The sequence below is a fragment of the Erinaceus europaeus genome, chromosome 4, assembly GCF_950295315.1.
Source record: "Erinaceus europaeus chromosome 4, mEriEur2.1, whole genome shotgun sequence".
Lineage (NCBI taxonomy): Eukaryota > Metazoa > Chordata > Mammalia > Eulipotyphla > Erinaceidae > Erinaceus > Erinaceus europaeus.
Window position 1 is genome coordinate 68,628,813 of NC_080165.1, and position 22,622 is coordinate 68,651,434.

Sequence of the window (22,622 nt, forward strand, 5' to 3'; positions counted from 1 at the left end):
CTCTGTTTATTGGCTAATAGCTGCTTTGAGGGTCTTGAGCTTCCTGTGCTAGCTGTGCAGGTAGAGGCGCTCCTGCAGCCCGAGGGCTGTCAGCTCAGGAAGCCTGAACAGGAGGAGGAGCACAGAAGGTGGGGAAGGGAACCCAGGCTCAGTAAAAAGATAGATGTTCCCCAGCTCCCCACCTGCAGGGGGGTTGCTTCACAAGCAGTGAAGCAGGTCTATAGGTGTCTGTCTTTCTCTCTCCCTTTCAGTCTTCCCCTCCTCTCCCAATTTCTCTCTTTTCTATCCAACAATAACAATAGCAGAAACAATAACAACAATAACAGTAACAACAACAATGGGAAAAGATGGTTGCAAGGAGCAGTGGATTCTCAGTGTAGGAACCGAGCCCCAACAATAACCCTGGAGGCAAAAAAGGAACCCTGAGGGTGCTCCATAAGGAGTTGCCATAAGGAACACACAAGCCAGGCCAGGCTCAGAGCCTGCATAGGGGTGAGGGGGGCACTTGGGCCTGGCAGCCCCAGACTCCACCCCTCTGGCTACCTGAGGCTCCTAGTCCAAGGCCAGAGTTACCCTGGGGCCCAAGAAGTTCTGACCTATAGGACAGTGACTCCATCCAGGCTCATGGAACTGTCTGAACTCTGTGGTGAATGAGCAGCACTTCTGGTTGGCACAGGCTTACTGAAAGAGAGGAGGGAGGAGGACTGGGACACTGGGACAGCCATGTCACCCCCAGCCAGCTGCTCCCATACATTCTGCCCCTGTCACCTATTCTCTGCCTTCACCTGGCTCTGGAATTCATCCCATTTGCCCCAGGCCCCACAGCTGAGTCTCTGCCACCTCCTGGTGTGGCCAGGGCTTGGCTGTAGCTGCTCCATGGCTCTTCAGTGTTCCTCAAAGGGACTGCCTGGCTGGATGTCAGAGGGAACAGCAGAGGGTTCTGCAGGCCCTGCATAATAGGCATTTGTGAAAAGCCCTGAGTTCCTTCTGACCTGGGGGATTCAAGCAGGTGTGATTCTAGAGGGGTTCCCACACAAAGGGGGGGGGGCAACAATAACCTGAGACCTTTTCTGTGTGTTGAGTTGTGACTGTCCCTTAGGATCCTTTTATGGAAGCCATTTTACTTCTACTCACCACAACTCTGTGAGGGCCAGTTCTGGACCCCCTCACCCCTCACCCATTGCCTGCAGTCACTTTCTCCCCTTCCGTTCCCCCTTTTTGATAGAGCCAGAGAGAAATTGAGAGGGAGAGGGGAGAAGAGAGACAAAGAAATACCTGCAGCACTGCTTCACTACTCATGGAGTTTCCCTTCTGCTGGTGGGGACTGGGGACCTGAACCTGGATCTTTGTGAATGGCAATATGTGCTCCACTGGTATAGTACCACTCAGCCCCTTGGGACCCCATTTGACAGAGGACAACTAGAGCTCAGTCAGGCCAATGCCACACAGTCCTGGCCTGGTCTCCTTGTTTTTCCCTCAATCTGTTTCTAACATGTCAGCAGAGCAGGTCTGGTGGGAATAGTCACTCCACAACTATCATTCTGGACCCAGCAGAAGTTCCACATGTTCTGGGGGAAAGCCCTCTACTACCACCACCACCCACCCTACCATTGTAGTTTTCAGTGCTCACAACCTTCTCTACTGCCACCTCCCCCTTGATGCAAAGCCCCTCCAACCCCCCACCCCACACACACTGGCTGCCGCTTTGCTGATTGTCTGATGTTCCCACTCAGCTCCAGTCTTAGGTAGCATCTCCCCCCCCCCACCCCCCCAGTTTCCACACTGATTTCTCTCTCTTGCCTGAGGTCTTTCCGCTCCAGCATTATTTTCTGGTCACTGCCACTAGCCTCTATTCCCTCATTTGCTTCTTTCTTTCTTTCTTTCTTTCTTTCTTTCTTTCTTTCTTTCTTTCTTCCTTCCTTCCTTTCTTTCTTTTTGTTTGTTTTTATTCTTGTTGTGACCATGCTGAGCTGGATTTTGTTTAGAAAGAGACAAAACTGGCAGAATAGCTCATTTGGACAGTGCACTGCTTTGCCATATGTGCCACCCAGGCTTGGGTCCAGCTTTGCAGGAAAGAAGCTCTGGTGCTAGGGTGTCTTTCACTGTCTCTTTTCCTTGTCTCTATCTTAAAAAGAAGAAGAGGAAGAAGAAGAGGAGGAAGAAGAAGAAGAGGAAGAAGAAGAGGAGGAGGATGAGGAGGAGGAAGAAGAAGAGGAAGAAGAAGAAGAAGATGAAAAAGAAGAAGAAGAAGAAAGAGACTCCAACTCTGTCTGTAGCTAAAGATGAGGAAAAAGAAGGAGGAGAAGGAGAACAAGATGAGGAACAAGAAGAAAAAGAAGAGTAGGAGGAGGAAGGAGAAGGTGAAGGAGAAGGAGAAGAAGAAGGAGGAGTGGAGGAGGAGGAGGGAGAGGAGGAGGAGTGGAGGAAGAGGAGAGGGCAGAGGCCTCCTTGCCAACACAGGTCAGCATTGTCCTAAGCTGCTCTTATTGGTTTACCAGCAGATCCCTTTTCAGCCGGTTCTTGTGCTCTCCTCTCCTGTTGCCTCTGAGGACAAGGAGAAATGCTGCCCTTTTCCCTAAGCCCTGGATTCTCCCCAAGCTCTAAGTCCACAGGAGTTCATCAGACTCTGAACTCCATGTCTAGAACTTCCTCTGAAAGGCCTCCCAGGCCCTCCAAATGCTTGCTCACTCAAAGTTAAGTTCGCTGTGTCTCTTCCTACTGCCCCAGAGAGAATACAGGGGAAGGACCCTAGAATCAGCTCTTCTCAGGGAGCAACTTGGCCCAGAGGTCACATGGACAGTTGAAACTGAAGGGGTTTGGGCTGCTGAACCGGGGTCCAGACCTCCCCATCCTGTACCCAACTTCCTGCCGCAGATGTGAGGCCAGGGGAGGGAACTCCAAAGCCACTCACCCTATTCTCTTGGAATGAAACAATTTCTTGGGCTAGCAGAGGAAGTCTTTTGGAGGAGGAGGGACAGCAAGCTGCCACTTGGCACTTGAGTGACACCTGACAGTCTGAATCCTCTTCCTCAAGCCCGGTTCTGAGAAAGATCCCCCCCACCCCCATCCCCTGTTGCTGACCCCTTTGCCCTCTTTTTCCAGAGGTCCAGAGCCTTACCTCTGGGAATTCCCAGAGTGCCTGACAAGGATATTCTTCCCCCAACCATCTGGGTCCCCCAGGGGAGAGGTGGACTTCCTTTTCTCCATGCACCTGGAATCCTGGGCACAAGCTATTGCCTGCCCCTGCCCCACCTGCATCCAGGCTTCCTAGTTCCGGTACTCACAGGTGGCCACTGGATCTTCCTAATGGACCCATCCATGTCTGTATTGGCCAATGGAAGCACATTCTGGAAGGAGGCGAGAAATAAGAACCTTCACCAGGCAAGCAACCCCTTCTCTGGCCCATGTGAGTCCCTGGGGCAGAGGGTGGCTTGGTGGGGGGTAGCTGGGGGTCAGGAAGATACACACACACATACACACACACACACACACACACACACACACACACCAGCATACCCCTCTCCAGTCTGGTGGTCATCTGGACTTACCTGCATAGAGATTATACAGGTCTGGTTGGCAAGAGGAGGCACCCAAGCCTGGCATCTCAGAAAAGCATCAACAGTTGACCATGAACTTTTCCTCCAGGTTTTGGGATCTAGGTGGGCCTCTGAGTGGGCAGGAGAGAAAAAGACACTCATTTCCCTAGGATCTCATGTACCATAGCTTTGGGGGGAATCCCCAGTACTTCCTCTCTGCCCCCCCCCCATCCCCCAGAACTGAGAGGAAAAGGGGCCTCTCCTTTGAAGGCTGGAGCTGTCCCTTAGAAGGCCGGCTTTTCTGGGGGTGCCCGAGACCCCTGGTTCCTCAGGTTCTGTTCTGTGAGAGGTTGTGTTCCACATCCATGTGGCAGACTGACCTTAGCTTCCAGCAGCTCCAGCTTGTTTGGTGTCTCCAATGCACATACCATCAACCTTCACTGTCTCACTTCTCCTGGGACACTGGGGTCTCCCAGACCAAGAAGACCCCAAGGTTAGGACTCACTGTGACTAGTCTGTACCCATAGGCCCAGAGGAAGAAGGGCCATATAGCAGCTGGTTTATATCTTGTCTCTAGCATTTTCTTTCTTTCTTTCAAAAAAAAGAAAGTTATTTATTTATTTTAAAGAGAGAGAGAGAGAGAGAGACCAGAGCACTGCTCAGCTCTAGTTTATGGTAGTGCTAGGGATTAAATTTGTGATTTCAGAGCCTCAGGCATGAAATCTTTTACATAACTAGTAAACAGTCTCCCCAGCTATCTCTCGCATTTTCCAACTTCAAGGCTTCCATCTTATGACTTTGCCTCTCACTGCCTTAACTTTGCCTTCTATAAGATGGGTAGAACAATAGACCTGTTTCATACGGTTGTGGACAAATTAGCTGTATGGTCATACAAAGTGTGTAGGACAATGTTAGGCACCCACTAGATGCTCAGTTAATGTCACCTGTCACCTCATGTCACCTCCCAGCCTCCCTTCCTGTGAGCTGGGAGACGTTCTGGGGTTAGGAGAAACTAGACCTTCTCCCCTAGAATGACCTGGTCCTGTAGGAGGTGAGAGAGGAGGAAAGAGGCCCTCCCAGAAGCCTCCAGGCCCCGGGGCTTGTGGCCGCTCTGGAAAGCCCCGACTCACCACACTGTTTGGATTGGGTTTACATTCCCAACGCTGGGGAGAGGCCTGCTATTTATAGGCCCTCCATCCCACCCCACTCAGCCAGACAGTGCGTGGGCCGAGGACCGCAGGCTGCCAGCCCGCTGCCCCCACCCCACCTGGACACCATGACCAGGACACGTTTCACATGCTGCTGACCCTGCCAGCTCCCTGGTGCCTTCCTCAGTCCTGTCCCATATTGTCCCACTCCTTGGGAGCAGCAGACACAAAGGGAGCATTAAGGCTGTTCACCTTTCTGTCCTGTTTTCTGTTCTCTAGCAGGGTCTCTGAGGAGAGTTGGTATGTGTGTGGGAAGGAGGGGGTGGGAGTGACACGGTCTTGCTTTCTGTTTCCACCTTGACTGTGGCTCCTGGCCCATGTGGCATCTAGAGTGGTTAAAACACAAGCCCTGGAGCCAGGCAGCATGGTCTCAAGTCTCATTCTGGGCTTGTGCCTCAGTGTCCCCAACTTTCAGGTGAAGCTGCTGGGAGTGACTGCCTCATACAGCAATGGGATACCTGAAGAAATTGCTGCAAATGAAATGACTAGCACTGAGCTGGGCCACTGGAAGCCTTCTATCCACACTGGCATTCCCAGCCTCAATGCTGGAGGGCACCCTGGCTGCCTTCACAGAATCGCTGTCCCTATGTGGGGAAGCTGAGTCTCCAGCAGGGCAAAGAGCCTCTCCAAGGTCACAAAGTTACTGATGTGGAGACTTGCCCTCTGGTGGCACATTCCCATTCCCATTCCCATTCACCAAATAGATTAGACACTCATTCAGGCAGTGCCAGCAAATGAAGATGGGGACCTGGCAGGTGTGTGTCCAGCAGGAGCCCATCCCCTGGGCCCACCTGCCCCTGGCTGGCCACCCCAGCCAGCCCACTCAGGACAGCTGCTATTCTGAGCTTGTGGTGTTTGCTGCTGGTGGGAAGTATTTGCGGAGGTTCGTTCTGGTGGTGTCCCTTGGCTCTGTCCCTTGCCACTGGTGGCTTCAGAGCACGAGGCTTGGGTGAACCTTTCCCCTTCTTCCCAGCATGTGGCCACTTCTCCTTCCCGTTTGCCCTCCTGCCAAGCCCACAGCTTCTGTTCCTGGCTCCCCGCCGCCAGCACAGTGACCGCCACTCCAGGTCTGGTGGGATGAACAAATCGGGCCAAGTGTGGTTTCCCTCCTGGCCCAGCACTGTCCCTACACAGACAAACCTGTGGCTAACCATCTCGGCTTTGCTAGGTGCTGGAAGCAGAGTGCCAGTGGGCTAAGGTCAGCTCTGCCCAGCCTGGCTGGTAGCACAAGAAGGTGTCCTCTGGGTCCCAACCTCAAGCTGGTGGCCCTGGCTGGTTCAGACAGGACCAGGATTGATGCTTCATGTCAGGCCTAGTGTGTGCAGGGGTCTTTATGTCACCCTCCTGGAGTCCAGCTGAGCCAACCCACTTGCCCAGTTGAGTGAGGCTCAGGGCAGGCACATTCCTCTGTGAAGCTAACCCGAGAGCAGGCGGGCAGCCTTAGCAGTGGGTGTGAGTTCAGTTGGGGGAGGCCTGCAAAGAGTGGGCTGATTAAGAGAACAGACTTTGGAGTTTGTGCACCTGTCAGCAGGACACACAGAAGCAGCATGCTCACATCACCTCCTCGTGCCTCAGTGTCCTCACCTGTGAAGTGAGGTAACCACAGGCTTCTTGCAGGAGTAGCGTGAGCTGAGGCTCTGAAGCAGTGGGACAGTAATGGCTACGTGCACTTCTCGACATCATCCTACCAGCAGTTTGGCCCTCTGCCCCTCGCCTCTGATCCTACACATCCATTCCTGTTACTTACATCTTTCTTCCTCCTATGTCAGGTCTGCACTGGTCCCAAAGCCCTCATACTAGCAAGGCCCAGGGCTCCATGATAGCATCTGCCCTACCCTCCTCTGTACCCCCCAAGGCCAGGTGCTGGGGGAAGAAGAGTAGTTATTCCCCTGCATCTTCTCCTGCTAGTGAGGAGCTCAGTGTCCTGGGAAGAGGCTGGCAGGACAGGTGCCCTCCGTTGGCCCAGTGTCCTCTGCCCAGGAGGGTGCAGCAGCTACTGAGCTCAGGTCTATAAATAAGGTATCTGGGAGGAGTAGCTTTAATTTGCACTTTACCTATTGGTGTTTACTTTGCTATTTCCAATATGGTCATTTAATTCTGTAGGGCGCCTGGCTGGGGGCTGAGGGGCACCTTGGGCGTGTGGTTACCTGACCACTCTGGGTATGAGTCGCAGCTCTGGACATGGACACTCGAGGACAGTCACGGCTTGTCAAGGCTCCAAGTGAGGGTGCAGTGGGCCTCGGGTGGGCCTTGTGGCCCCTCTGGACCCAGGCCCACAGAACTCTCCTTCTCTCTTTTCACATAGCCCTGCAGATACCCCTCCTTCTAGCTTTCCCACCCAAGAGCTCCTCTCTGCTGGGGTGCCCGTGTCTCTCTGCCACCCTGGATTTGTTCTCAGCTTTGTTTGGTGTTGGCCATGTATCTTAGGATGGGAAGGTCTTTGTACCCACCTCCCCTCACTTGCTGGAGTTCATAACAATCTTTTTTTTTTTTTTTAAAGATAGAGCCAAGGAGATAGATAGATAGATAGAGAGAGAGAGAGAGAGAGAGAGAGAGAGAGAGAGAGAGAACCACCAAAACTTCCTTCAGTGTGGTGAGAACTGGGCTTGAACCAGAGTCACACACACATAATGAAACAACGCACTGTCCAAGTGAACTGTTTTGCCAGTGCTACATTTTTTGAATGCTATGTTTTTGATAATCTTATAAGCTCTTTCCCCAGATGGGGGCTCCCTGGGGGCAGAGAATGTGATAAACACCTGAGATTAGGGTCTCTCTGGCCTAGGGCCTCCCTAAGGGCACAGGAATCTGTCTGCCTTATCTTAACCTCTATTTTCCACCATGACCACCAGTGGTCCAGGGCCTGAAGCTCCCTCCAAACTGTGCTCCCATTGGGCAGGAATGCCCATTAGGGTGACCAAGACTCTTCTTGTCCTCCTTGCTGAAGGTAGGCTGGGAAGGTGACACCACAGGTCACTCAGTCACTTGTAGGCCCCAGGGCACCCCTTCTCTATCAACAAACACCCCAAGTTACATCTCAGAACTGCACAAGTTCAAAGGCAGACAGATTCCTGTGTTTTTAAAAAATTTTTAAAAATATTTATTTATTCCCTTTTGTTGCCCTTACTGTTTTATCGTAGTTATTATTGTTGTTGTTATTGATGTTGTTGCTGTTGGATAGGACAGAGAGAAATGGAGAGAGGAGGGGAAGACAGAGGAGGAGAGAAAGATAGACACCTGCAGACCTGCTTCACCGCCTGTGAAGCAACTCCCCTACAGGTGGGGAGCCGGGGTCTCGAACCGGGATCCTTCCGCGGGTCCTTGCGCTTTGCACCACATGCGCTTAACCCGCTGCGCTACCTCCTGACTCCTGCAGATTCCTGTTTTAAACAAGCATATTTTCTTTGACTCTGAGGGTAATTTTGTTTTCCTTCTGACTTAAAAATAAGTCCAACCATTTCCACAGCCTCCGGGACATGTTGTGGACTAGTGCTGTGCCTTGTGAATGAACTGGGATGGGGGGGGTCCTTCCTGGAGGCTGGGCAGAAGAGCCAGTGCTGGAGGTGTGTGCGGCAGAGCTGGAATCCACAGCGCACACTGTTGGCAGCGCCACAAGGGACTCCCTGGACTACACACAGTTGATGCCAGGTGCTTCTCTGGGCACCCAGTCACCTTTGTCTTAGCTAATCCTCAGTGGTCATCTTACAGGACAGGCGTTGTGATGATGCCCTGTTTTTCAGACAAGGAAAATGAGACTCAGAAGAAAGGCACTGGCTTGAGGTCACCCTGCTATTAACAGAGTGTGGACAGGGGAAGCAGACAGCCAGTTCCAGAGAGTCCAGGTTTTTCCACTGAGGTGAGGGTAAAGGTCCAGGCCTAACTTAGAGGGGGATGAAGGAAGGTGACAAAACTGGCCCTGGAATCTGCAGCCTGGGGGGCTCTCTGCTTAGAGCTGAGAGGCTCTCAAACTTGATTCCAGGCAGGGATTCCTGATGAAGCCCCCCCCCACACACACACACACACACTACCCTTCTCTCTCCTCCCCTCCAGCCACCTTATTCTAAAGACTGAGAGTTTCATTGGGGCTGGGCGCTGTGGACCGCAGAGGGTGAGAGAAAACCTCTAAGATGGGGGGATGAGGAACTCAGTGGTGGTGGGGGTGGTCAGCATTGATGGGAACCCTACCAGTGATGGAGTGGGGGTGCTTAGAGTCCTGCCCAAGGTCCTCAGTCACCTGCTCCTGCTCAGCTGGTCCAGTTCATCATTTATTGCCCTTTTTTCCTTTTCTGAACTTTCCACTTCTTTCTATTCTCCCCTTTCTCCTCTTCCTCCTTCCCCTCTTCTTCCTCTTCTTCCTTCTCCCCCTCCTTCCCCCCTTCTTGCCTGCCTTTTGGCCCCATCAATCCCTTTCATGGCCTTATCTTTCCCTGCTTCTTCCTGTCTCCCTTTCTGTCTGTGCTTCCTCCTGACTCTGTCTTTATTCCTCTCTCTCTCTCTCTTTCTCTCTTTCCACCCTCCACCTGCGGCTTCTCATCCTCTGTCTCAGAGAGCACCTTTCTCCCATCACTGCCTACAGCCTGTCTGTCACTCAGCATCTCTTTGTCTTTTTCCTTCTGCTGTTACGTTGAGACCTGACAGTGCCCAGCCCAGCAGGGACAGCACATTCTGCAGGCAAATGACCCAACAAAGGCAGAAAGAGAACGTGCTTTACGGAACGGTAGAGACCAGCCCTGCTGTGTGTGCTAGGACCCACGGGAGGGGGGCAGGAACTGATCAGGTGTGGATGCACCCCCCCCACCCCCGCACACACATTGCAGGGAGGGGCTGGTGGCCACATTGGAGAAGGAAAGCAGGAAAGGCCTTTTGTGCAGATCCAGCTCCAATTGGCTTTCAAACAGCAGATCTTTCTTCCAAAACCAACCCTTTGATCCCTGGGGACACAAAAGGACACATCTGCATTTGCCTTTGGTATAGATAGTGCACTCGAGAGTGTGTGTGTGTGCATGTGCGTGTATGTGTGCGTGTGTGTTGGGGTGCAGAATAAAAAGTCCAATTAGCAGACATTTACAGGGTATTAAGAAGGGTCACTCTGGACATTTTTGAGCCCTGACTTTAACATCCACCACTGTGCCTTTGAAACTGGGGATTTATCTAGACTTATAGAATGACCAACTGAGGAGATTTCAGCAACAAGAAAGAGAATGTGTTGGTGCTAAAATACCCTGTCAAAGGGGCTTTGAGGCTTTGGTGACGGCTAGGAGGGAGCCACGCCTTCCTGACTCACAGGGCTTTCTTTTTTAAAAAAATTCTTAAATGAATTAATACTGATTTACAACATTATAAGATAAGGGGGCTGGGCAGTAGTGCACCTAGTTAAGCACACATAGTCCAAAGTGCAAGGACCCTCACAAGGATCCAGGTTTGAGCCCCTGCTCCCCATCTGCAAGGAGTACACTTATGAGTGGTGAAGCAGGTATATAGGTGTCTTTCTCTTTCCCTCTCTATCACCCCCTCTTCCCTCAATTTCTCTCTGTCCTATCAAATAAAATGGGGCGAAAATGGCACCAGAAGCAGTAGATTTGTTAGTGGCAGCATGGATCCCCACTGGTAACCCTGGAGGAAATTTACATATGTATATATGGTAATAGGGGTATGATTCCACACTGTTCCTACCACCAGAGTCCTGTGTCCATCCCCCTCTAGTGAAAAAATGCAATCTCTGGGCTTTCTTTCTTTTTAATATTTATTTATTTATTGGATTGGGAGGGTAGGGGGTGACAGAGAGGGAGACAGACAGAGAGACACCTGCAGCCCTGCTTCACCATTTGTGAAGCCACCCCCCTGCAGGTGGGGAGCCAGGGGCTGGAACTGGGATCCTTACTCTGGTCTGTGTACTTTGCCACATGTGCACTTAACCTGCTACACTACCACCTGGCCCCCCAATCTGTGGGCTTTCTTTAAATTCTTCATTCCCTCCAAGTCACCCACCTCTTCCAGGAAGCCTCCTAGATTAGCCCCAAATCCCTAGCGTCTTTCCTGGGCCTCTGAACCCTTTCTGTTCTTCTCTATGTGCTTACTCTCTACATGAGAATAGGTTCTTATTATTTCCATTTCTCCAGAGGGTGTTTCAGGGCAGGGTCACATTTTCACATTTCCTACTGGCTTTGGGGTCTGATCCACGTGGGGTGCACAGGGGATCCTTGGTTCCTCTGTGTTTTTGAGGTGCCTCTGGCTTTCTGGGCACTTTGGCAGTTACAATAGCATGTAACTATTGACCCTTACCTGGCCTATGAGTAAGGCAGGAAATGCACAAGCACCCCCATTTTATAAGCCAAAATACATATTCAAAGAGGTCAAGTCACCTGTTGAAAGCCAGTTAGCAAGTGGTATTGGTAAGAAACCAATAGCCTGTGGCTCAGGAGATAGTGCAGTGAATAAAGCACTGCACTCTCAAGCATGACCACTGCACAGGCAGAGTGATGCTCTGTTTCTCTCTCTCTCTCTCTTTCACACACACACACACACACACACACACACACACACACACACACACACAAATAAATAAATAAAACTTAAAAATAATAAAAAGGAAATTAGGAACCTGTCTTTAATTCCCATCTGACAGATGAGGAAACTGAGATAGAGTCTAAAGACAGAGTGCAGACTGAAGCCTGAGCTTCCAGGCTCTCTCTTCCTAAGCATGAGGACTGGGCCACTTCTAGCCCCTGCCACCCCCACCCCACTCTCCCAGCTTGTGGAGACTCTTGGCTCCCAGAGAAGGTGCAGAAGTTCCTGGTCTGGTAGGGGCCTTGCCAGGGCAGTTTGCTGTGTTTGAGGGATCCCTGATGTCCTCTTGGAGCACTGGCCAGCGGATAGGCCACTGCTCTGCCCGTAGGTGATGGGAAGCAGAGACGTGGGCTGGTTGAAGGACATTACTGTCTATTTCTGTCTCTCTCGTGTGTCAGGTAGAGTGCAGGGCTCCATCTTTGACTCCCTGGAGAGGATGACTGTGAGACGAAGAAGGTGGGCTGGTCCCAGGAGCTTTCTATAGCTTCTCTTAGGCCCTGCTCCATCCTCATTTCAGATAACAAGAAACTTATGGCCTGAGAAAGAGACTCACCTTTCTCCAGTCACGTCAGTTCTCCCTACCTGATGCTCTGGAGTTCTTGGCCTGGGCCCCACCTCTCCCAGCCCCAGGAGTTCAGGATTAGTGCCCTGCCAGAGGACCATGTTTTGTCTACTAAACACACCATATTTATTAAGCTCTGATCCACCTGCCCCATTTTATTAACAAGAGGTGCCTGCTCCTAAGATAACCTGGGTTTCCGGTGTTACTGCACTGACACAGGGCCAGATAAAGTCAGAGATCTGGCATGTGAGTTGAGGTAACCAGAAGGTTAAACAGGAAGTGTCTGAGTTACTGGGAAGAACTCAGGGACTGTTCTGACTGTCATCACAGACTCCTGAGGCTCTGGGTCCCATGCTGTGGATGCTAAGAGTCCTCACAGGGCTCATCTGTAGCAATATGGACTACACTAACACAACATGCGCATGCGTGTGCGCGCGTGTGCGCACACACACACACACAAGCATATTAACATACTTGCTTTGGAAGAACCCTCAGGTTGGGCCCAAGGTGACATGAATTGGTGGCCCCCAGCTCTTTGGGCTCAGTTCTTTCCTCAATTTGGGCCTTGTACCCTCTCATGGGAGGTTGTTCTCTTGAGCCCTGCCCCTAGGCAGGGCTGAGGTCTGAGTTGGGAAGGATACAAGAACAAGAATATACAAACTAGCCTGCAGATAAGACCGTGGGACTGAAGGCTCAGGTCCAAGCCATGTGAATCATCGCTATAGGCCAGGGCAGGTCCAGGAGATGAGCAGAACTGGGACCCAAGTGGAAAGCACTGGGGAGTGGCAAGGAGCCCCTGGCTTCTAGGAGCTGGCTGTTTTCTAGCTTCCTGGATTCCACCTTCAACATCAGTTTCAACATTTTTTTTTTTTTTGCCTGTAAGTTTCCCTTCCCAATCAGATTTGACTTCAACTGATTTTATAATTTTTCATTTGTTTTATTGCCACCAGGGCAATTTGTTTTATTGTCACTGGAGCTTGGCACCTGCACAATGAAGGCACTGCTTCTGGCAGATACCCTCCCCCTCCTTTACTTTTTACTTGATAGGACCAAGAGACATTGAGAGGGGTGGGGGGAGGAGAGAAGGACAGAGGAAGAGAGACTCCTGCAGCACTGCTTCATGACTCATAAAGAGTCCCCCCTGCAGGCCCTTTGCATATGGTAGGTAACATGAACTCAACTGCATCATGGCCTGGCCTCGATCTGATAATTTTAAAGTACTTACTACCTGTCATGGAGAGAGTTTCATATGAAACATGCAGTGTCATAACTAATGTGTAACCCTTGAGAAAGTGTCCCGGCAGAGGGAGGGAGCCAGAATATGTGCTCAGAGCTGGGGGAGACTTAGCTGGGGGTGTGGCTGTCAGTCATGACAATCTCCTAGGGATGCCAATGATCCCCTAGGTGACTCACAGTACCCATGGGACCCGGGGAAGGTGGTAGATGACAGCATTGCAGTCTGGCCACCAGTCTGAGATTTATTTGCAACTCATCAATTTAAAAAGCTCTGAGAGGATAGGCAATGTTACACCCAGCTCAGTCCCCACCTACAGGGGAGATGTTTCACAAGCAATGAAGCAGGTCTACAGGTGTTTCACTTCCTCTCACCTTCCACTCTCAATTTCTTCTTCTTCTTCTTCTTTTTTAATATTTATTTATTCCCTTTTGCTGCCCTTGCTGTTTTGTTGTTGTATTATTATTGTTGTTATTGATGCTGTCATTGTTGGATAGGACAGAGAGAAATGGAGAGAGGAGGGGAAGACAGAGAGGGGAGAGAAAGATAGACACCTGCAGACTTTCTTCACCGCCTGTGAAGGGACTCCTCTGCAGGTGGGGAGCCGGGGGCTCGAACTGGGATCCTTAATGCCAGTCCTTGTGCCATGTGTGCTTAACCCGCTGTGCTACCGCCTGACTCCCCTCAATTTCTTTTTAGCCCATCAAATAAAGAGGGAAAAAAAGAAATAAAGAAAAAATGGCTGCCAGAAACACTGGATTCATTGTTCAGGTACCAACTTCCAGCAATAACCCTGGTGTCAATAGGGAAAAAAAGAAAAAAAAAAAAAAAAAAAGACCTAGGAGCAGATCTTGCCCAGCTCCTTGGTGTTACAGACATAGAGATTGTCATTGAATTGAAAGGGACCTACCGTCACCCCACAAGTAATAACTGAGAGCCTACAACTTGAGCCTCATGAAACCCAGTCCAAAGCTCCCCTCCACCATAAGTTCCTTCCTGCAAGTAAAAGGCTGGGGGTCAGGCAGGGAAAGAGGGGTACATATGAGGAAGGGGCTGCATTGGGTCAAACTCTTCCTGGTGTGTTCCTTCTCTCTGAACCTCAGTTTCCTTATCCAGAAAATGGAACGCTTGCCTGTCCTGAGCTCTATCCAAGGCTTGCACATATCCCTGACCAGAACATTCCTTCCTGGCCACAGAGGCCTCAGGAGATGGGATGGAGCCAGAGTGAAGTGGCAGAAAGGATCCGAGACAGCAGGCGCCGGGGGTGGGGATTGGGGGTGTGGGTGGGGGAGAAGACAGCAAAGTTAGTGCTGTGCCCTCCACCCCAGCTATTTTTACCTTAAAGAGCTGGACTGCCAGAGGCCTGGCTAAAAATACCAGCAACCCCAGCTCTGGGCATCCTCTCCCCAGAGAGCACAGGGGCTGGCAGGAGCTGGGCGTGGGACTGGGAGGGTGAAGAGCATTTGTCCTTCTACTTTCTGGAGCTGGCGTGACATAGGGGTGTCCAGAAAATGGATCCCTCTCTTTAGAAAGACTCTCCTTCTAGACAAACTCCCTTTAGATGATCCAAGAATAAATTTGTTTTTATTTTCAGCAACTTAAAAAATAATTTTCCCAGCCAGTGCTATCCATATATAATAATCAGAGTCAATTACAGTTGTTTTCTACTCTTTTCCACTTATTATTTCACAAACATTTTGTTGTTGCTATGTGGTCTCCATACCAGTGAATCTTAATGGCTGCATAATACTCCATCCAAGGGACATGTCTATGCCTAGATCATGAGGCATTTATGGTTTCCAACTGTCCACCATTATTTATAAAGCTGCCTTGGACATCTTTGTGCCTGTGGCTTTTTCCTTCTTATTAATTATTCCTGTAAGATAAATGCCCAGGTCAGCAGGCATGGCTGTTTTGGTACTTTCTGATGTGGTTTGCCAAACTGCTTTTCAAAAGTGAATGAAGGAGGTTTAATGTAAGGATGCACCCCGCACTGAGAGCCAAGTACAGTCAGGCTTCAGGGAAATTGGAACTGGGAGCCAACATGAACTTAAATGGTGCTTCCAGCTCCTAGGCACTATCTTGTTCCAGTTTCTCTGCTTTCCCTGCTCCACCTACCTTGTAGGCTTTGTACTTACTTATTTACTTAGCCTAGTAGAGCTACCAGCTCTGGGTATGTATCATTTTAAAGTGACAGCTGTGTAGTCTGGGAGCTGGCACAGTGAATAGAGTGCAAGACTTGCAAGCATGAGGTCCTAAATTTGATCCATGTGTCAGAATTATGCTCTGATTCTCTCTTTCTCCCATTGCCTGTATTAATTGCCTTAATATCCACAAACAGTCTGGGTTGGGGATGATCATTATCCATAATTTACAGATGACAAAGCCAAGGTGTGGAAAGACTGAAGTAATTTGTCCCCAGCTGCAGTCGGCTATGGGAAGAAGGGGAGACCAGGTCCTCATGATCCTCTCTCACTTGAGAGGAGTGTCCTCATGCACTGCACCAGTCTCCATCAATGGTCTATCTGTGTCTCTGAGTTCAAGTTCTGAAAAAAAGGAGAATCTGGTTGGATCAGTCCATCTAGTAGGTGGGAAGCTGACAAATCAAGGTCCAATCAGCTGGGAGGAGGGAGTTCCCTAGGCTATTGAAGAGGCAGCGGATGATGGGGGAAAGTGGAGCTACCCACCTGATGTTCCAGCATTGCGTTTTGTGGAAAGAGGTTGAAAACAATGAGAGTTCCAGAGAGTCTCAGGAGCTGCCCAGAGAAAGGAGGGCTGATAAAACCAGGAAGATAAGGCTGCATCTCATTGCTGGCTCCCTAGTATGTGTACTGACCCAGAGTGTGCAAAACCCAAGATGACTGACATTCTTGAGCCATTATTCTCTGTATGTCATGAACAACAGGTCAGAGATTTTCATATATTTGCTCCTCATGCCAGAGATTGCCAGAGATGTCCACAGAATCCTTAACTTGCAAGATCAGCAGACAGAATGTTCCAGAGCTGGTCATGTGTTTCCTGTTGCTGAGACCACAGTGGCCTCTATATTTGCTTCTATAATAACAGAAGTTCTAGTAGGGGGCAGGGGAGATAGCATAATGGGTATACAAAAGACTTCCATGCCTGAGGCTCTGGGTTTCTGAGGTTCAAGTATCTGTCCCCAGCATCACCATAAGCTAGAGCTGAGCAGTGTTCTAGTCTCTCTATTTCTGTCTTTTTCTCTGTATCTCTCTTATGAACAAGCAAGTAATATGATAATGATAAAAAAGAAGATGAAGAAGAAAGAGGAGGAGGAGGAGAAGGAGAAGTTGTTATTTTTGCTGGGTACAAAGCTCTCCACTAAGGACTGCAGTGTCCAGTTTCCCTTGCTGTTTGAATGTGGCTTGCAATTAAGAGCTGGCCTATGACAAAGAATTTATCTTCTCTTTCCTGCTGACTAGGTTGCAAATGTGATGCAGGAGCTGGGACAGTCATTTTTGGATGATGAAAACTGCATTGAGAAAAGCACAGCAATAAGACTGAAGGGAGTTTGTACCATTAAGATACACATGCTCTGTGAATTACTTACTTGCTTGTTTATGGAAAGAGAGGGCAACTTCAAACCTATTTAAGCCTCTGCATTATGGAATTCTTTTTTCAGCAACTGAACCTACATACTCATGACTCAGTGTCTCTCAGTGACAAGGCCACACTTCGGTCTCCCTGGCCGTGTCCGGTTACTGGTGAGGCTAGGGACCCCATGTTCTGGCAGATGATGACTCTGGAAACCCATATCTCAATGACTCTAGACTTGGCTGTGGCTAGTGGAACCTCAGTCAGTGGAACTTCAGCAGAGACTTGGAAAGAACTCAGCACTGTTAGCTTGTCCAGTAAGAACACTGACTTCCAGGAGGCTCCTTCTCCAGCATCCAGCTGCCCTTCATGAGAAAGTAGCATAGATATCAGAGACAATCTGAGGTGGGGAGCAGAGGCCCTGCCTTCAACCCCAGCAGCCTCTGTACCCCATGTTTTGGCATGTGAGTGAAGCCATCCTGGTAGCAGAATGGGCTGTCCAAACTGCAGAATTGGGACGACTGATGCAATGACTCTTGTCTTAAGCTATTAACTCCTAGGGTCCCTTGTTAGTTGGCATTTGGTGATTAAAGCACAAGTGGCTAGCCCAAGGTTTTTTAAATTAATCAATTGATTAACTTACTAACTAATTATTGATAAACCAGAGCACTGCTCACCTCTAACTTATGGTTAGGTGCTGAGGATTGAATCTGAGACCTCAGAGCCTCAGGCATGAAAGTCTTTGCATAACAACTATGCTGTCTCCCCACCCCTGGCCCCAAAAGTTCAAAAATCACTCTGATTTCTTCTGCATCAAAATGCTAAACATCACCACCCTTGAGAGTTCAGCTCCACTTAGGAAATTTCTGATGGTCTGATCATATGGGGACAGTTATGCCCTGTTCTCAACCCCTGGAAGAAGGTTATCATTTGGCTTTATGGTTGTATTTTTTAAAACTTTGTTTATTTATTAAAGAGAGAGAGAAAGAAAGAGCATACCAAAAATATCATTCTGGCCCCTGTAATGCCAGGCATTGAATTCAGGACCTCACGCTTGAGAGTCCAGTGCTTTATCCACCATACCACTTCCAGGATACATGCTTGTATTTGTAGCTTTGGAATAGGTGACAAGTTCTAGCCACCACCCCTGCCTTCTCACACAGCTACTAAAGTGCCATAGTTTTTCAATGAGGGCTTAGGATAGTGTTTGGCAGGCAGAGGCTGTCCCTATAGATAGTGGGACCCCAGTGAACCCATGAGTAAGTGCTGGAAGGACAAATGAATGAATTAGTGAACTCTGAGGGAAAAGTAACTGGTGTGGATCAAAGTGACAGAGTTATAGAGAGATCTCCAGGGAGGGCAGTGTGAGTGGAGAGTCCAGGTCTAATGAGAGATTGCTTTGGAGATATTCAACACTTTTAGAATCTAATATAATTATAGCAACCTGCAGGGCCGATGAAGGTGGTGAAGAGTGCAGCAGGTATCTCTTAGTCTCTCTGTCTCTTACCTTCTATAAAAATTGGCCACTGGGAGTGGTAGAATTATGTGGGCATGAAACCCCAGGAAAAAGTCCTAGTGGCAATAAATAAATTAGTTACTGTAGCCAACCTTACTGAATTCTCCCTATGCAGTTGGAGCTATGAAAATGCTTTATGTAAGTTACTACATCCATCACCTCAGCAACCCTGGAAGGGATATGGTATAGCCTTCACCCCATTTTATGGATAAAAAAAAAACGGAGGCCTAGAGAGGATAGATAACTTGCCTGAGTAGGGGTAGGTGAGTTTGAATGTAGTCTGGCATAGATACCCAGAGGTATAGCTGCCATGCTCTGAAGTCCCATATTCTACTTTTGGACAAAGTTATCAGGCCTGGTATGCTTTAGGGTGGGAATGCCAACTCCAAGCCTACCCACAAGTACCTTGGAAACTGAAGTCACATCTGAAGTGGCAGCAGATGGAGGACGAAGAGGAAAAAGAGGAGGAGGAGGAGGAGGAGGAGGAGGAGGAGGAGGAGGAGGGGAGTGAGTCTGAGGTCTATGTGCCTACCAGTGGGTGCATTGACTTTAGAATCTAGAGATGGTGTTGCCTGCTGCCCCAGCACCCACTAGCTCTTCAGAAAATGAGTCTGGTGTGTTCACATGTGTCCCTAATTCCAGGTTCCAAGAAAGCCACCTAAATACCTGGTATTTGAGATGTAAAGGGCCTGGCCTCCCTGTACTTAGCACTGCACTAACTTTTCCAATTATAGAGCCCTATTTTCCAAGGTCTAAAATGGACATATGTTATAACTGTCTTGGGCCCCACAGTTGCAGAAACACCCTTAAGGTTCCTGAAATACAATCTTGTATTTTAGACTAATTCCTAAAAGGCCAAGTGGGGTGATCTTTAACATCTGCCAGCAATGCACACAGACACATCTGCTCTGTCTGCAGACTAGCTTGGGGTCTGGGCACATGGCAGCCCCAGGTATACCCAGCTCAGTGCTGGGCTGACCGGGAGACACAGCCTGGGATGGGGCTGGGGTGAGGCAGGGGGCATAGTTCTGCTTTCAGGGAACCCTAGTCTGGGGGAACTCCTTGCCTAGAGAAGTCCCCAATCAGAGAAGGAGGCATGACTCACACAAAATCTAGCAAACCACCTGGCAACAGCTGGACTGAGTAAAGTCTGTGATGCTGTTGTCACAGGTGGGCAGGTGGGCAGATGACAGAGTCAGGCAGCGGGGCTGTCAGCCTACAAACTCCCTGAATAGATAGGAGCGGGGCATGGAGCTGAACTTTAAGTACTCCCTGTGTGAAGTCACGGTGTAACTTCAGGCCTGCCAACTGGGGCATTCTCTGGTCAATCCCTACCATCATTATTAAGCATTTATTATGCAAGGGAGATGTGCTTTTCTGGTTGCAGCCCTTTGGCCAGTGGACTTGGTGAGTAAATGGACTAGAACTAATCCTGGAGCTAAACAGTGAGGGCTTCAGGAAGGTGCACGCCTCCTGGACTAGCAGCTCCCAGGGAGGGGTAAGGCTATGTGGTCCCAGTGCTCCACCCACGATAGGAGAGCCAGCGGACCGGAGCTCATTAAGAGATAAAGGACATTAATTGGGAGTTTGAAGAGGTCCCATCAAGGGACAGAGCCCCAAACTGGTTGGAAGGGAGCCAAGTTCAAGTCAGTTCATGCTTTAATTTTCAGGGCATGGCCTTGGAAACTTGAAACTGGGAAGGGCACTCTGTCCTTTCAGTCAGGTCTGAAAGAGGAGGGAAGGGGGTGTATTCCCAGTTTGAAGGGGTGGGGATGGGGGTAACAGCCAGTCTGAGCAGAGAGAAGACAACCAGATAGGACTCATAATTTTTTTAATTATTAATTTATTTTCTCTCATTACTTGCCCCCCAAAGGCCCAGGCTCCTGGGGCAGACTCCTGGAGGGCACCATTATGGCCCTGAACACAGGCGGGAAGTGGGGTAGGTGCTTCACTGTTGTCTGGAGTTGGCTATTGGGCAGTGCCTGCCTCTAGTCCCACTTGAGTCCCACAGCTCAGACCCACAGTAGGTCCACAGGGCCAACCAGATGTCCCTCTGGAACTAGTGGGTCCCTTTTGTTCTGGACAGGGAAGCAGTCTGGACTGACCCTTTCAGTAGAGAGGGTCAGGAAAGGGGCAGATCTGGATCTGGGAAAGTTCCTTCTCAGACCAGAGGTTTGGATGCCAGGACTATCCACTAGAATGTGTGCTTTCTGAGGTGAGGACAAAGTCCTGTGCACGGCTTTGTCCCCAGAGTCTGACACTGGACCTGGTTAAAAAAAAAATCATTGAACTAATCAGTTCCTTTTTCTTTTTCTTTCTTTCTTTTTTTTGCCTCTTTTTCTGGCACTATGAATCCACTGCTCCTGGTGGCCATATATATATATATATATATATATATATATATATATATATATATATATTTTTTTTTTTTTTTTTTGATAGAACAGAGAGACATTAAGAGGGGAGGGGAAGATAGAGAGGTAAAGAGAAATACAGATACCTGCAGACATGCTTCCACTCATGAAGCATCCCCCTGCAGGTGGGGAATAGGGGCTCAAACCAGATCCTTTCACTTTGTACTATATGTGCTTAACTGGGTGTGCCACCACCCAGCCGCTGCCTTTTCCTTTCCTTTTTTTTTTTTTTTTTTGGTATTAATTTGTTAGCTAGAGGCAGAGAGACAGAGAAAGAGAGTAAAAAAGACCACAACATCAAAACTTCCTTCCAGGTTATGGAGGCCAGGCTCAAACCTGGGTCGAGCACATGGCAGGCAGAGCAGGGCACTATCCAAGTGAGCTATTTTGCTGTCCCTCATTTCCCCTTTCAACACTAATTTAGAACTCACCTCAGATGGGGAAAAAATAAGTTCTGGATAAAGCTTTGCCTACTGCAGTGACAACTACTAAGCAGCAATGACTATAATATCCATTTGCAAACATAATCAATTAAATGCCAACAGCTTGCTATTTTGAGGGGGAAAATTGATGAAATTCAACCGTCATTATTTTTATGCAACAAGTCCTATGCTAGTTGCCTTATAGATAGAATATTCAAATAGAGGAGAGACATCACAACATCAGAGCTTCCCTTGGTGCCCTGGCACTCCCATGTGGCACTGGGGCTTGACAGTGGACTGGATACAACAAGGCAGACATCCTAGTCAGTGAGCTATCTTGATGCCCACATTGATTAATTCTTGAAGGAGGGCCCTGTTTTACAAAGGAGACTGAGGGTAGGGGAAATGGCACCGTAGACCTGAATCCAGGATATTTGCAGATCTGGGATTTGAACACATTTTTGACTTGACCCTTCCTGACCCCCCCCCCCCACACACACACACTAAATTACATGGGTCTTTCCTTTTCTTTCTATCTCCTTCTTTCTTTCTTTCTTTCTTTCTTTCTTTCTTTCTTTTTTTCTTTCTTTCTTTCTCTCTTTCTTTCCTTCTTTTTTTCCTTCCCCCCAATATTTACGTGATCCAAAAGTAATTCCACAAAGATTTGCTAAGCTCTTGAGTGTACCCAAAACTCAGCTATCAGAACCCAGAAGCCCCAACCCCAGAGCCCCCAGGCCAAGGGACAGTGGAGTACTATGCTTCTTCTTGGAACAGCTGTTCCAATCTCCCCCTGGCAGTGGTGGCCCTGCCAGCCTTGGACGTAGTGACACTTGCAAGCCAGTAGAGCTGAAAGGATTCATCCTACAAGCTGTCTACTGGGAAACCTTCATCTCTATTGAGACATTCTATGTGATTCTTCTCATGTTACTGTGAGTGTGTGTCTTGTCTCCTGTTATTACACTCTTAGTCTGCATTCTACTCTGAGCAGACATGATTTCTTGCGTTCTTTAGACTCCATCTCTGTCACTGAAAGTCCTGAAGGCCAGAGATAAGATTTGAGTCTAGAACTTGCAACATCAAGGAGAACTGGAGTCTTTTCTTCTGTCTATCAAAGCAATTTTTAAAAGTCCATCATTTAAAACAAAGTCACACACAAAAAAACCCAGCTTTCCACACATCAATGTGATATCTGTGTTCTTAGAATATCCCTAGAAGGAAAGAAACTGGTTGCAGCATGCCCCAAGGAATGGGTCCTTTAAAAAAATTATTAATGAAAGAGAGAGACAGAGACAGATACAGAGAGAGAGAGAATATGCACCAGGACCTCATTCTGGCACATGCCATATGAGATTTCAAGAATCAAACTCAGGAACTTATGCTTGAGAATCCAACTCTTGATCCACTGCACCACCTTCCAGCCCTGAGGAATGAGTTCTTGTAGTTTGAAGGAATCTTTCCTCTTTCCTTCTTTTCCATTTAATTGATTTTTTCTTTGCTTTTTTTTCTTCATATTTTCAAAAATATATGGAAAATTCTGTTATGCTTATATTGTTAAAACTAGGAGGAATGTTATATTTACACACACACACACACATATGAAAATTATATTTC

The 22,622-nt window shown here is 48.8% G+C and overlaps 1 long non-coding RNA gene across 1 annotated transcript in view; it reads left to right on the forward strand.

Moving 5' to 3' along the window:
* Positions 1 to 2,383: 2,383 nt before the first annotated feature.
* LOC132538292 (uncharacterized) overlaps positions 2,384 to 22,622 on the forward strand; it is a 38,126-nt gene continuing 17,887 nt past the window's right edge. Inside the window, exons 1-2 of the long non-coding RNA XR_009549692.1 lie at positions 2,384 to 2,460; positions 3,181 to 3,406. This is a non-coding gene — a long non-coding RNA (uncharacterized LOC132538292). The remainder of the gene's footprint in view (positions 2,461 to 3,180; positions 3,407 to 22,622) is intronic.